General features: G+C 46.6%; 1 pseudogene across 1 annotated transcript; it reads right to left on the reverse strand.

The window, feature by feature from the left end:
- Nucleotides 1-1,738: 1,738 nt before the first annotated feature.
- Nucleotides 1,739-9,808, reverse strand: LOC311188188 (glycine N-acyltransferase-like; annotated as a pseudogene). The gene is made up of 5 exons: nucleotides 9,559-9,808; nucleotides 5,675-5,782; nucleotides 3,841-3,967; nucleotides 2,440-2,611; nucleotides 1,739-2,044 (listed from the first exon to the last, which is right to left on the reverse strand). The product of its transcript is annotated as a glycine N-acyltransferase-like (transcript).
- Nucleotides 9,809-13,928: the final 4,120 nt, after the last annotated feature.

Below are 13,928 nucleotides of genomic sequence, written 5' to 3' on the forward strand. Positions count from 1 at the left end.
CCGTTTGAGACTCGTGTTTCTCCTCTTATGGGCCTTGTTGGTTGTTTCACCCTCTCTGTGTCTCACTTTGCCAATCTGTGGACGGGGAATCCTCACAGACGGGGGAGTCCTGAGTGCTTGGGCGAGTACAAAAGCATTGATTTGAAGGGACACATGCCCTCCTGTGTTCACTGCAGCCTTATTTACAGTAACCCAGTATGGACCCAAGCTAGAGCCCAGTGGTGGAGGAGCGGGTGAAGATGTGGAGTGTAACATGCACAAGAAAAATACTACACTGTTGAAAACGAAAGATGGAAGATGAAATCTTGCCGTTGGTGACGACATGGATGGGACAGGAGGGGATTATGGAAGCCAAATCAATCATTGAAGAAAGACAAATACTGGATGATTTCATTCATATGTGAATGTAAGGAAGGGGAAAGGAAGAGACAAAACCAAACCAGAATAAACTCTCGAAATAGACAGTGGAACAGAGACTACCAGAGGGGGAGGCAGGGGGTGGAGAATGAGGCGGGACAAGGGGCCCAGTGGACTGTGCTGGGGGCTCTGGGTGCTTGCTGCTGCGTGTGGTGAGGAGGTGAGAACCTGTTTCCCTAAATCACACACAGTGTTGTAAACCAATGTTAGAATACAATTTAAAATAAAACAAAACATAAGTTCATCAAAAACAAAATCAGCGAATCCAGGCAGTACTTGCAGCAGGCAGAAGGTGCATTAAGCAGACAGCCATCAATACGAGTTCTTTCACCTGGTCTATTTCATCTAAGCCCATTGTATGCAGAGGCAGGTCCTGAGGGTAAAGGGTGTCTGGGCTTCTCCTGCATCTTACCTGTGGGGCAGGCGTAGCTGACCACAAGTGACTTCAGGAAGAAGGGGGCACCTTAAAACTCTCTATGAGAAGGAAACCTCATTCAAATGGATTTGTCATCACAGCCTTAGGCTTACTGTTAAAGTAAACTCCTTCTTAGGAACTAAATCTGTTCACAGCACATCCTGTCCTGGCTTGGAGATCTGCCTGACTGTTCTAAGGGTTGTTTTTCTTTTTCTTTATGGTATTTTTTTCTAAAGATTTATTTATTTATGCCTACAAGAGCTGTGGTACAGGCCAGAGATGCAGGTGGTGAGAGGGTTCACCAGAGACAGTGGGGAACAGAACAGGCAGACTGATGGAAGTACACTGCTGAGGGGAGCAGTGGGCGAGACAGGAGAGGTCTGCTCAACATGTGGGTTGCTCCCTGGCCAACCGATCAAACTCATATTGCAGAGGCTGTGGATTGTTTCATAGTGTGGTGCTTAACCCCCTGCACTGCCAGGGAGGACACTTTTATTGTATTATTTTTATAATTGGATTAACATGGGTTTATAACACCATCTATGATTCAGAAGTACAAGGTCTACAATTCAGCGCCCTGTTCACTGTGCATATCACCCTGAGCTGGGAGTGTGGGGCCTGCAGGAGCAACTTGGGCTGCTTCACCTGCTAAGCATCAGGGACTCTGGGGGCCTGGTGACCACTCACCCGCCTCCCCAGGATGTAACAGCACCCACTGCTTTACCATGACGATGGTTTATTTTGTGTCTCTACCCACACATTCACACCACCAGACACAGCCCAGCCTCCCGACACTGCCAGGTCAGGGCTGTCACAGAGGGACACAGTGCCACTGGTACCAGTCACAGGGCATGGGGACATGGTGCAAAGATATCTTTACTTTCTGCATGATTTTGTTCCTCCTGTCTACGTGAGAACAGACGGGAAGCCCCTTATGGTCAGAAATTGGGACTGAATATACGTGAGGTGGGCGATGAGGCCCTGGGCACGGTACTTGGGCACAGTGGCCAACATGCGCATCTCTCCTGTTTGGTCATCAGGCCCCAGGCCACGAGAGTCCCCTCCGGCCCCAGGAGGCAGGAGGAGGGGAAGGTGCGGATACAATGCTAGATGAACCCCAGGCTCCTCTAGTTGCCGCCAAAAAGCCAGAACTCATTCACCAGGGCAGCGTGGGCCACGTCCAGGGAGGAGGGCCTGAACAGGGCTTCGTTGCTGTGGAGAGCCCAAGACAAAAGCACAGGCCGTGAGGATGAAGGGTCCATTGTCCTTCCCCCTGTTGTCTCTGGGGACAGAGCAAGCATGGCTCTGGGGATCCCAGGGGGTGGGGGGGTTGTGCTGAGAGGGACTGGAGAAGGGGGGATGGTGGAGATAGGGGAGCACAGGACAGGGCGGAGGTGAAGGAGCCTGAGAGTTTCCACGGGGACAGAGGTGACCGGTCAGGCGGCAGGGCCGTGTGGTCTGAATGAATCAGGTCCATTTCATTGGCAAAAGATTAATCTGGCCCCTTCCTGACAGGCTGTGGGGAGGCCAGAGAGAGGCAGGGAGAGATGCGGAGGCAGCGCAGGCGTGGGGGTGTGGCCGAGCAGAGGGCTTCTGTGCACACTCACATGGGTTTGGGTTTGCCCCCTGTGGGGGCCAAGTTTTTCTCATCCAGCAGGGAAGGAGCCAGCTTCCTGACTGTCTCTACCCACATATAGAGGATGTTCTGGGAATGCTTGACTTGCATGGATTTAGTGGCTGCAAGATTTAATATCTCCTCGTTGAGGCTGGGCTGTGAACCTAGAGAATGGGAGCAGAGAAGGAGCCATGTGTACCCCTTGGGACGCTGCCCAGTGGTCGAGGACATATGGCTTTGGGGACAGAAACCTTAGTTGTGGGCTCGGTGCTGCTGCTGAGTGACAGGGCTGCCTCGTGCCCCATCTGTTCTGGGCAAGTGACACCATGCCCAGAAATTCACTCACCGCAGCCATGTCAGTGGGAGCCCACTCTGGCACTCAGTCCTGTGGCTCTCACAGAGTTATAAACAGATGCAGCCACACTGCCCAGCAACCTCCAGGCTGCTGAGCTCTGCCCTGAGGGCCATGGTGTGTCCCCAACCGCTGTGTCCACCCCCAGGGGGTCCTATACTGCACTGCCCTGGCCTTGGCCATGTCTGCCCTCCTCCATGGGCAGGAGTTTTGAGTGCTGGGACAGCCCCATGGGCCTGCCTGGGGGCCGCCTGCTCTCGCACTCAGTGCTGTCTTCAGACCAAGTCCGTGAGGAGGCTCACACCAGCCCTGAGGACACCCGCTGCGTCTCGCTGTCCCTAGCCTGGGCTGACACTGAAGCTGCCCCTGCATCCACACCTGTGGTACCCCAGGTGGGAGCAGTCAGCACCTGGGGCACCCACCCCCTGACTGTGGCTGTCTGACCCCCTACCAAGATCCATAGGAGAGCTGCCTGGGAAGCTAGCCAGTGGCACACTCAGATCCCCAAGGTGCTGTGCAGGGAGTGTGATGGACCCGCCTGGGGGCCGCATTGCACTGTGCTGCTCAGGCTTCCACTCAGGCTGCTCCAGCCCCTGGCCGTGACCTTCCCCCTCACAGGTGAGCATCATGTGTCAGAGGGTCAGCCACTTACAAGTGACAGGCCCCATGGCCCCAGGGGTGACTCTGGGGCTGGCTGGTGGCCCAGCACTGAGCCCAGGCCAGGGCTGCTCTGCGCAGCAGCTGTCGCCCTACTTCAGGGAGGGCAGGCCCGGGACTCTGCTCTGTGCCATCACCCTGTGGTCCTGGACAGGATGCGGAATCTGCCCTCCATCTTGGTCATCGAGAAGCTTGTGAGGCTTCCCTGATGGAGCCTGTTCTGTGCAAGATTGAGGTGTTTTCTGTCTGCTTCTCAGGTAAGTTGCACTTGAGTCAAAACCTGCCAGCAGGCTGAGGGTGTAGAGGTTGTCCAGGGAGACATGGTCATGGGGACATTGTTCAGGACAGGGCAGGGGCCCACGCATGTCCTGGTCTGGTACTGACTTTGGATCTGCAGGTGTTGTTTCCAGTTGATGACTTCCGGTGAGGCCAGGACTTCCTGGCCCTTCCTGATGTCCTTGGAGAAGACTTGGTAAGTGTTGGTGTAGTGATCAAGGTCATCGGTCATCTCCTGTATCATCAGAATATATGGAACAAAACAAATTGTTTAAATATCATGATTGTCAAACATTTTTCATTTCATTATACTGTGATTTTTAAATTATTTTTATATTAAATTTTATAGGTCAATTAAATTTCTGTGAATCATTTACAATATGATCAGAATGAGTGAGTCAAGTATTTGATTTATGATGGAAAATTGCAGAATAATCCTATTTTCTACCCATCTATTGCATTGAAATTCAAATCAGCTCTTACACAGCAGTTAAGAAAGCTTTTTTTCTCTACTGACATCATTTTACACAGGAAGAATACAAAAGCCTTTGACAATGGAAAACTTGTATTGCAATAAAATTTTTATTATATTTCACATATTTGTAAAACATAAGCAATGAATGTCATAGTATTGAATTTGGTTATGGATAACTTTGGAATTGAAACTGGCAATACCTGATGAAGGAAAAGAAAATGAAAGCAAATTAACAATACTTTTTTAAAAGAAAATGTAGCTAAATAATGTGCAGTTTCAGATAAATAAATAATCGGCTACTTAGAGAGAACCCCTCAAAGTATTAAATAGCAGATGAGATTATTTGGAAGTAGGTGACACAGGAAATATATTACCATAACTGGTCTAAAATTAGAATTATTGGGGCCTCCCCAGTGGCACAGTGGTTGAGCGCTGGGTTGCGAAGCTGCCCGCGGCCTCTGTGGCGCCGGTTCCATCCCCAGCTGCTTCCCGGCCACCGGAGGAGGGTCCCACATGGCGCGCAGACCTCTCCTGTCGCCCGCTGCTCCCCTCAGCAGTGTACTTCGGTCCTTCTGCCTGCTCTGCTCCTACTCTGGCTCTGGTGAATTCTCTCACCCTCCCGCACTTCTGACTGTACCCAGTGCATGTATAAACAAAAAACAAACAAATAAATAAATAAATAAATAAATAAAGCATGCCTCTATTTAAAAAAAAAAAAATAATAAAATAAAATAAAATTAGAATTATTTTTAAACTTTTAGAAAATATAGCACAAAAATATACTCATACATTAGCTATGATACTAAAAACACATTTTTGATACTTAAGATCCCATTAAAGGTTAAATTCTACTGATTTTATTTCAGTTCAGCCTTAAGATTTTAAAACAAACATGTTGGTATAAAAGGCATAATATTTGTACTCACATAAATTTATAATTTTACTGGATTTTAAAAATAATCTTAGCATTCTGATGTGTGAAACATTAACATTTAGTTTCACCAGTTTTTAAATATTTCCCTAAAATGCATACAGAGATTGTAGCATTAGATATTTGTTTTTATATATTCTTAACTCACCATCCTTTCACCCCTTTGCAATGTTCCTTGCTGTTTTCTCCAATTACAATGTCCTCTTTCCAGCTTGACAAAAAATATTTATCTACCAACTCTGGTTCAGAGCAGCCTTCACCAGCAAGAGTCTACCTTCATCCTGTGACCTCCATTGCTATCATTTAACCTGCAATGGCTTTATCTTTCTGCATGTTGAACATCTTCCATCTTGCACACTTCACACTGGGGTTTAGTTGCTTATCTCTGCTCTCCTCCAGCCCACGAGCTTGTTTAAGACAGGGACTTGTTCACCATCATGGCATTCACCTGTCAATCCCCAGGGCTCACATGCCAGGTGCACAGGGCACATAGTGAGGGTAAACAGAGACAGTGTTCATCATTTCTGACCCCTTACCTGCTCCTGGGGGCAGACAACCATGGTGCAGAAGTCAGGCCACTTGTCCACCAGGACCTTGAGGTTGAACAGGTTTCCCTGGCTCATGTGGAAGATGGTCCCATAAACCTGCAGCATCCATGAAGGGAGGGAGTCAGCTGGCTAGGGAGGGAGGACAGAGTCTCCCCTGCACCATCAGGACAAGGCTGAGGTCTATGTGCTCATACAATTGCATGTGAGAAATGGACGAAACAGCACATCTAGATTAATCTCCATGCACTACATTTCTTTTTTTTTAATAATTTTATTTATTTATTTATTTAAAGATTTATTTTTATTTATTTATACAAGCACTGGGTAGTCAGAAGCACGGGAGGGTGAGAGAATTCACCAGTGCCGGAGCGGGGAGCAGAGCAGGAAGACTGAAGTACACTGCAGAGGGGAGCAGCAGGCGGCAGGAGAGGTCTGCGTGCCATGTGGGACCCTCCTCCGGTGGCTGGGGAGCAGCCGGGGATCGAACCAGCACTGCAGAGGCTGGGGGCAGCTTCGCAACCCAGCTCTCAACCACTGCGCCACCAGGGAGGTCCAACCATGCACTACATTTCTAAACCTCAAATGATAATAGGTTTTCTACATACCCAGTATGAACCAAACATGCATATAGTAAAATATCTGAACAAATAAATCAATGAGGTTAAGAACACCACTCTTCATTTGGGGATTAAATTTTACCTTTGCCCACACTTTCTTCTAATCACAGGCATTCACAACTTCACAAAAATAAAATGATCTCATACATGCTGTTTTCCCTCACTTACTATACTATGGCCATGTTTTTTGGTTCATATTCACAAAAGGTTCACCTGTTGTCGAATGTTCACCAGTTCCATTATCCAGATGTATTGATATATCATTTTGCTGACCAGTTGCTTTTTTTTTATTTTATATATATTTTACATATTCTTCATTTTTGTACAACGTATGCTTTCCATCTCAGTTATAGTTCCCATGAAATTCCCACCACCAATTCACCCATGTACCATTGCAATAGTCCCTTGTACACTTCTCTCCCATTTTGATTCTATTCCCCTTTCCCCCTGTAGAATGTCTCTGGTTTATAGTTGCCTATTGATTTTGATATTTACTTTATTACTTTTTTTTCCTGATATCTTATTTGGATCTTCCACATTCCTCCTAAAAGTGAAACCATTAAGTATGTTTCTTTTTCTTTCTGGCTTATTTCACTGAGCATGATCCCTTCCAGCTCCATCCATGTTGCTGCGAATGGCATGAGTTTATATTTTTTGATTGCTGAGTAATATTCCATTGTGTGTATGTACCACATCGTCTTGATCCAGTCATCTATTTTGGGGCATTTGGGTTTTTTCCATAGCTTACCTATTGTAAATTGTGCTGCAATAAACATAATGCAGGTGTCTTTCGAGTTAATGTTTTGTGTCCTTTGGGTAGATCCCTAGGAGTGGAATTGCTGGATCATATGGAAGCTCCATTTTTAGCATTTTGAGGAACCTCCAAACAGCTTTCCATAGTGGTTGGACCAGTTTGCATTTCCAACAGCAGTGTAGGAGAGTTCCTTTTTCTCCACATCCTCTCCAATAATGGTTGTTGCTAGTTTTTTTAATATGTGCCATTCTCACTGGTGTGAGATGGTATCTTATTGTGGTTTTTACTTGCATTTCTCTGAGTACAAGTGATATTGAACATTTTTTCATATGCCTGCTGGCCAATTGCATTTCCTCTTTGGAGAAATGTCTTTTTAGCTCCTTTGCCCATTTTTTAAACTGGTTTGTTTACTTTGTTTTTGTTGAGTTTCCTCCACTCTTTGTAGATCTCTGTGATCGGTCCCTTATCATTAGTATTGTGTGCAAAAATTTTTGCCCAGTCAGTGACATCATCCATTGCCCAATGAGGGCCATTTCAGCTTTTCATTTTGACAAGTTTGTGCTCCTAGAACATGCTCACATGGCAATCTTTGTGTGGACACGTGATGTTTTCTTAGACTCCAGAATGGTAACTGCTGGTTCAAAGTTCATGCACATGTCTAAAACTTTTAGTATATGTGCCCACCTTACCCTATGAAAAGATTCCAGGATCTCCTACCAAAACTCAGAGCTGACAGTTTAGTGCTCAAGAGAAGGGATTTGGGGCCCCACAGCCTGGATCTAGGGGGGGTTTTAAAATTGACTTACACTATGGTTTTATCCACTGTAAAATCTAAAAATATGGGAAGTGATACTCCTTCATATTCTCATGGTGTAATTAATTAGAACTCTTTTTATTTTTCTCCTGAACTAGAACATACTGAGCTAGGAGTTACCCAACTAGAGGCTGACTCAACCAGAGTTGACAAGTGTAATGAATTGCATTTAATTTCTAACACTTGAAGAATGGGTGAACTTTTCTCAACAGAGACTAAGTTATTACTAGTCTAGTTCTAGGTTATGCCTCCATTAAAAGGACCTGGCATACACATATTCTTAATTTTGATTAGGTGAAAATATGTGCAATTGAAAAAGAGCAATAAACACACATAGACATAGTTATAATAGGCTCCACTGGAGTGTGTCCTATCATCAAGTTGCTTTTACACAGCATCTGTGTGTATGTTTTACTTAATCCTGAGATTTTGATCAATTTAACTAAGTGGAGGGAGTTCCTGGGAATCAGTCACAAGACGGACTGACTTGCAATAACTTCACAGTAAAAGGAAATTTTAAGTCAAAATGTTATATGACAGGGAGAGGGGCAGCCCAAATCCCGCAAACCTGCCTATTCTAAATGGGTTCTGCCATCCGCCGCATCAACACAAAACATATGAGACTTTAATGGGAAGAAACTTTAATAAAACTAGGAAACAATACAGGTAAGGCCAAGAGTCTAGTTTCTAAATGAAGCACCCAAAGTTACCCGTCCCCTCGTGGGTAAAAGTCCATCCATATGGGATTGGCCCAGAGCAAGGCCCCAAGGCCTGCCACAAGTCTAAAGCATCTTCCAGTGGGGACCCACAGAAAAGGATCACAAACAACCAAACAAGCCCGGAAGGAAAAGAGCAAAATCAACATCAAGATAAAAGCTGCCATGGTCACCTCTCCACGGGTCTCATCCACATCTGTGTCACCCAGTCCACGACCAAAAGACAAGCGCAGTTTCTTTACGTGTCTCTAGGCTCCATGCGTCTCCTCCAGGTCTCCTGGCTCCATCCTGCTTCCTTCCTCAGTCTCTTCTGCAGCTTCTCCTCTTCCTGCTCAGCTCCACCCTCCCTTGGGTGGGGCAGGGAACCTCCCCCTTTCCTGGGGACCACCCTGTTGCAAAAATAGGAATTGACCCATCATTGACCTAATGGTCCTTAAGGAAAACATTGGTTGACTAACCTCTCACCTGGCAAATATTCTACTAGGGAGAACAAATTAAATATTGACATATAGTCTCAGCCAGCTTGGGAGGAAACCTCTCGGCAAATTTCAAGCACTGTGATGGGATATTTCTTGGAGAGGAGCAAGGGAATGCTTTTGTTCTCTCATTTTTAAAATTTATTGAGATAACTGGCTTACACATTGAAAAAGACTTAGAGGTATAGGACCACCTACTTCAGGGGTCACCTCACCACATGCACCTTTGGAGTCCCAGAGCACAGAGCAAGAGGCAGCTCTGGGCCCCAGCAAGCCCATGCTCATGCCAGAGCACGCAGCTCACTGAGCCACAGGGCCGGTTCGGCCATATCACATGCACATGAGAGCAGATCTTGGAGGGAGATAATGCCAACTAGATAAGAGGAAACTAGCAACAGGGCTGGTGCAATGTGGGTGCTCAGTGCGTGTTCATCTCTTTTCCTCTTCTTGGAAGGAATTTCTCCTCTCATCATCTACAGATTTGTCCATTGTCACCTTCAAGGATTCAGGGAGGCTCTTGCTCAAGGCTTTCTCCAGCATCTGCAGCCTCTGGGCACCTTGCAATGGGAACATCGTGGAAGACACCTTAGCCTAGAGAGACAACCAAGAGGAGACTTGGGACAAGAGAACAATTCTGTGCTAATAGCAGAGCCTCTTTACTGGGTCTGCATCGGTGTCACCGTCCCTCAAGTCCTCAGCAAGTCCAAGGAAGGAGGAGACAGGCAGAGAATGCTGGGGCAGGTGGGGAAGCACATTCTGATCCTCACTTCACTTTCCTAAAAGGTCAGGGAGTCTGGTCACAGCTTTACTTCAGATTACTAAACACACTTTTAAATAGATACACTATCATCTTTAAAAATATTAGTGACTGTCTAGTGATTATCTACCTGTAATAAACTCTGTTACCTTGGAAAAGGCACCGAGCCTCTCTGCACCTTGGTTTCCTCACCCAGGAAGGGAGAAGAACAGCACTGTCAAAGCGAAAGAAGTTTGCAAAGACTAAATGAACTACGGCACTACATGCATAAATCAGTGTATGGAAGAGTCTGTTTCGCAGATGGACATGTTTTATTACTATTCCCACTTCTCAGCAACTTGTGAGTGGACCTCAGAATCTTTGACCCAGTAGTTCCAGAAGCTGAAATTAAACCAAAGAAACATTTCACAAGAACATGTCACAAGAAGAAAAAAAATCTCTGTACAGAGTGGGAAAAGCCACCCAGACATAAACAGTGGCCAGAACCCCCGTGTCCCGCAGAGGGGACAGTGACAGGAAAGAGGGACGGTGCAGGGGGCAGTGCCAGGGGCTCCATCACGCTCTGCAGCAGGAACCTGGAAAAGTGGCCACACCAAGTCAGAAAGGGCAGGACACCCACCGCGTCACCACAGACACTAACGCGGCGTGGAGGGGAACACGCAGACAGGCTGTGGTGGTGACGCGTAGGGGACTCGTCAGTGTGGTCACCGCGTGGCTTAAACCAACATTAACCTGGCCTGTGGTGCTGTCCTTTCTCGTCCTCTAAACTTCTCTGACTTGAAGTTCAACAACCGTCTTGTCAGCTGTGCAGGGGCGATGCCTCCCTTGGAACACCGCGGAAGGACAGACACGGCCGTGTTTGCTTGTCCCAACCATGACGCAGCGTCACCCACAGCCCGCCAGTGCCCAGCTGTCTCCCTGCACGCCCGGTCCACACAGGCCAACTTCCCCGGGGCAGCAGCACAGCCCGGGCTCCTAGACAGGCCGCCCCCGTCCAGCCTGAGCCTTCCCGGGCTGCAGCGGCCCCGCATTCTGTGCACAACACCCATGAGCATCCTGTCTCCTTTGAGTGGCAATGATGTCACAAAGCAGTGATTACCTTTTCTTGCCACAGGCTCTCACCTGTAAGGCTGCGTCCACAGGGATGTTTGTGGCTGTCCTGAAAGAGATGAAGAGGCGTGAGGACACTGGCTGCTGACAGGGTTGGCTCCGCAGGGCCTCACAGGGCGCCTTCTGCTCTGTCTCTCCTCAGACCATGAAGTGAGGCTCTTCATGTGGGCCGTGCACTGAGCTGGAGACAATTCTGGGCGTTGTTTCTAGTGAAATCCAGCCCTTTCCTTTCTCCTGTGGAGGAAACTGGCTGTGCAAGGTTGGAGGCTGCCACGGAGCCATTGGAGTGTCCCTTTCCGACCCCCAGGTTCTATATTTCAGACCAATTCAGACTCAACCTTTAGCAGTTTAATAATATTTAAACTGATATTCTCTTATCTGCTTGTATGGCTTTCATCTTGTTCTTCCCATGCTCTACCTTGGATCAGACCCTCTGTGTGTCCTTTTGTCTAGTTTTTGTCTTTTTATTTTTAATTTTGGGGTTACATTTTTGCTTCTGCATATGTACACATCTTCCTCTCACTCTTCCTCTCACTCTCCACCCCATCTAACTCTCTCCCTTACCCTTCTCTTTTCCCTGCTGTGGCCTCTTTAACGAGTAAATTCTTTCACTAAGTCCAAGAGTTGTTCCTGTTCTATTTTACCTATGCATGTTTTTTGATTATTTATATTCCACAAATGAGTAAAGGCTTCTGATATCTGTCTTTCATTTTCCAACTTATTTCACTTAACATCACCACAAGACCCCTCCATTTTATCCCAAAAGACACTATTTCATCACTTTTAACAGCTGCATAATATTCCATTGAGGATCTATTCCACAATTTCTTTATTCATTCATCTGTTGAAAGTCACTTAAATTGGTTGCATGACTTGGCAATTGTGAACAGTGCTGCTATGCACATAGATGTACATTAGCCTTTTTATATTCAAATTTTCATATTTTTGGATAAATACCTAACAGAGCTATTGCTGTATTATACAGGATTTCCATTTTTATTTTCTTAACAAATCTCCATACCATTTTCTAAAAGACAGCCCCACCTTGCACTCCCACCAACAGCAGATGAGAGTTCCCTTTTCTTTACATCCTTACCAACATTTGTAATTTCCATCTTTTGATATAGTCTGTTCTCACAGGTATGAGGTGATATCTTACTGTGGTTTTGATTTGCAATTTCCTTATAACAAGTGATGTTGAAAAATTCTCCACATGTAGGCCATCTGAAAAATGTCTATTTAGGTGAGAACCAAATGGGGAAGGAGCACAATGGACTATGGGATGAACTATAGGCACTTTGGTGGTGGGTGTGGTGTGGTAACAATGCTGAAGGGAAGACCTATACCTCTAAAACACAAACAGGCATGTAAAATAATGTCACCTCAATAAAAAAATATTTTCAATGTCTTTGTGAAGAACTGTCTTTGGTCCTGGATCTCCTAAGATTTTGTACCTGCTTATCTGCCTTTGACTGACATTCCAGTAGCTCATTAAGCATTTTTAATATTGTTGTTTTAAAGCCTTTGTGCAACAGGCCCTCTATTTCTGTATCCCTTATATATGTCCCAGAACTTCTGTTCTCATTTTGTTTTTCCATTTTGTCTTCACAACTTTCTTGCTTCCTATGAATGGCTGCCTTCATTTGCTTTCTTGTGGTTGCGATGCCATGGTTTTGTTTTTCGTTTTTCTTCTTTGTTTAACTTGGCATGAGGTAGCGGCAGGAGTGGAGTCTTGGGCTTACATACTTACTCTCAGTTTTATTGAGGAGTGAGGTCGGTTACCTCTGCCTCTCTCACCACAGTGAGGTCTGTTTCCTGCTTCTCTTGAGCTAACTTGTCCCTCTGACTCTCTGTTGCTCCTTTCTGCAGTGGATCCATGATCCATGAAGACTGAGTCTCCTGGTGGAGGGTTGGGGCAGCTCTGGTCATCAGGCTTATGCTACAGCATGAACTGGGCTTGGCAGGCAGGAGGCACCTGATTGTGGTGTGGGCTCCATTCCCCAGCTATAGCCATAGGCAAAGGCTGCCAACAGTAGCCTCCACTGATCCTCCCAGGAACCTAGAGTGTAAGTTCTGCTTGCACTTGATACTTTCCAAGGGATTGGTGAGCTCTCTCTCACCTGTCTTTTCTTTGCTATTGGGCCAGTGATGGAGGCTGGTGTGACTCTGCCTGGTGACCCTTTGATCTCTCATTTCTGGGAAGGGGTGGTGGGGAGCTTTCCTTGTTGCCTCTGGTGGTGGAGGTCCCAGTGTCCCAGGTCAGCCCTGCATCTGAGTGTGACCACACTCCCTTTCTGAGAAGCCCCTCCAGGGACATTTAGTGTCCTAAAGTGTCTCTTGGTGCTATGGACAGCCCATTCTGGAATCTACTTTCCTCCCATGATCCCCTTCACCCCTCCCCTGCCTTTTCCTGCAGCAAGTCCAGACCTCAAGGTGAGTCCTCTGGGAAAGTCCTGAGACTCTGTTGGGGAACTTCCAAATCTTCCTGGAGTAAATTCTTTTATAGATTTTAGGGGAAAAGCTGACCCCTGGCCTCTCTATTCCACCATGATGTGGGTATTTCAGGTATATTTTATTTGTCAGTTATGCCATGATAAAGTTGGGTGAAGGGTGAGGGGTGAGGGAGAGGAGTGTGATGGAAAGAGGGAGAATCATACGATCTATCGTACCACAGTGTGGCAACACTGCCAAGAAGTGCCCACAGGCACCAACCCTTATGTTGCCCAGAAGCAGCATCAGAGCAGCTAACTAAGGATTCTGAAAATGCAGGAAACTAAAAAAAACAGGACTCACTCTAGGGAGGTTTGGCCACGAGATCTGGTGGCTTTGCGAGCAGGGACTCCAGGGGTTCTGCTGACCAATCACATTGCATGCCCAGGGCCAAACAACACAAGGTGCCTTACTGTGAATTTCAGTTTATTCTTGCTCTCTGCCTACCCACCCTTCCCTCCTGCCACGTGACTAGCTCACACAGCATGGCCACGTGTCTGGGGCTATT

This window comes from Talpa europaea (genome assembly GCF_964194135.1).
Source record: "Talpa europaea genome assembly, chromosome: 1".
Taxonomy (NCBI): domain Eukaryota; kingdom Metazoa; phylum Chordata; class Mammalia; order Eulipotyphla; family Talpidae; genus Talpa; species Talpa europaea.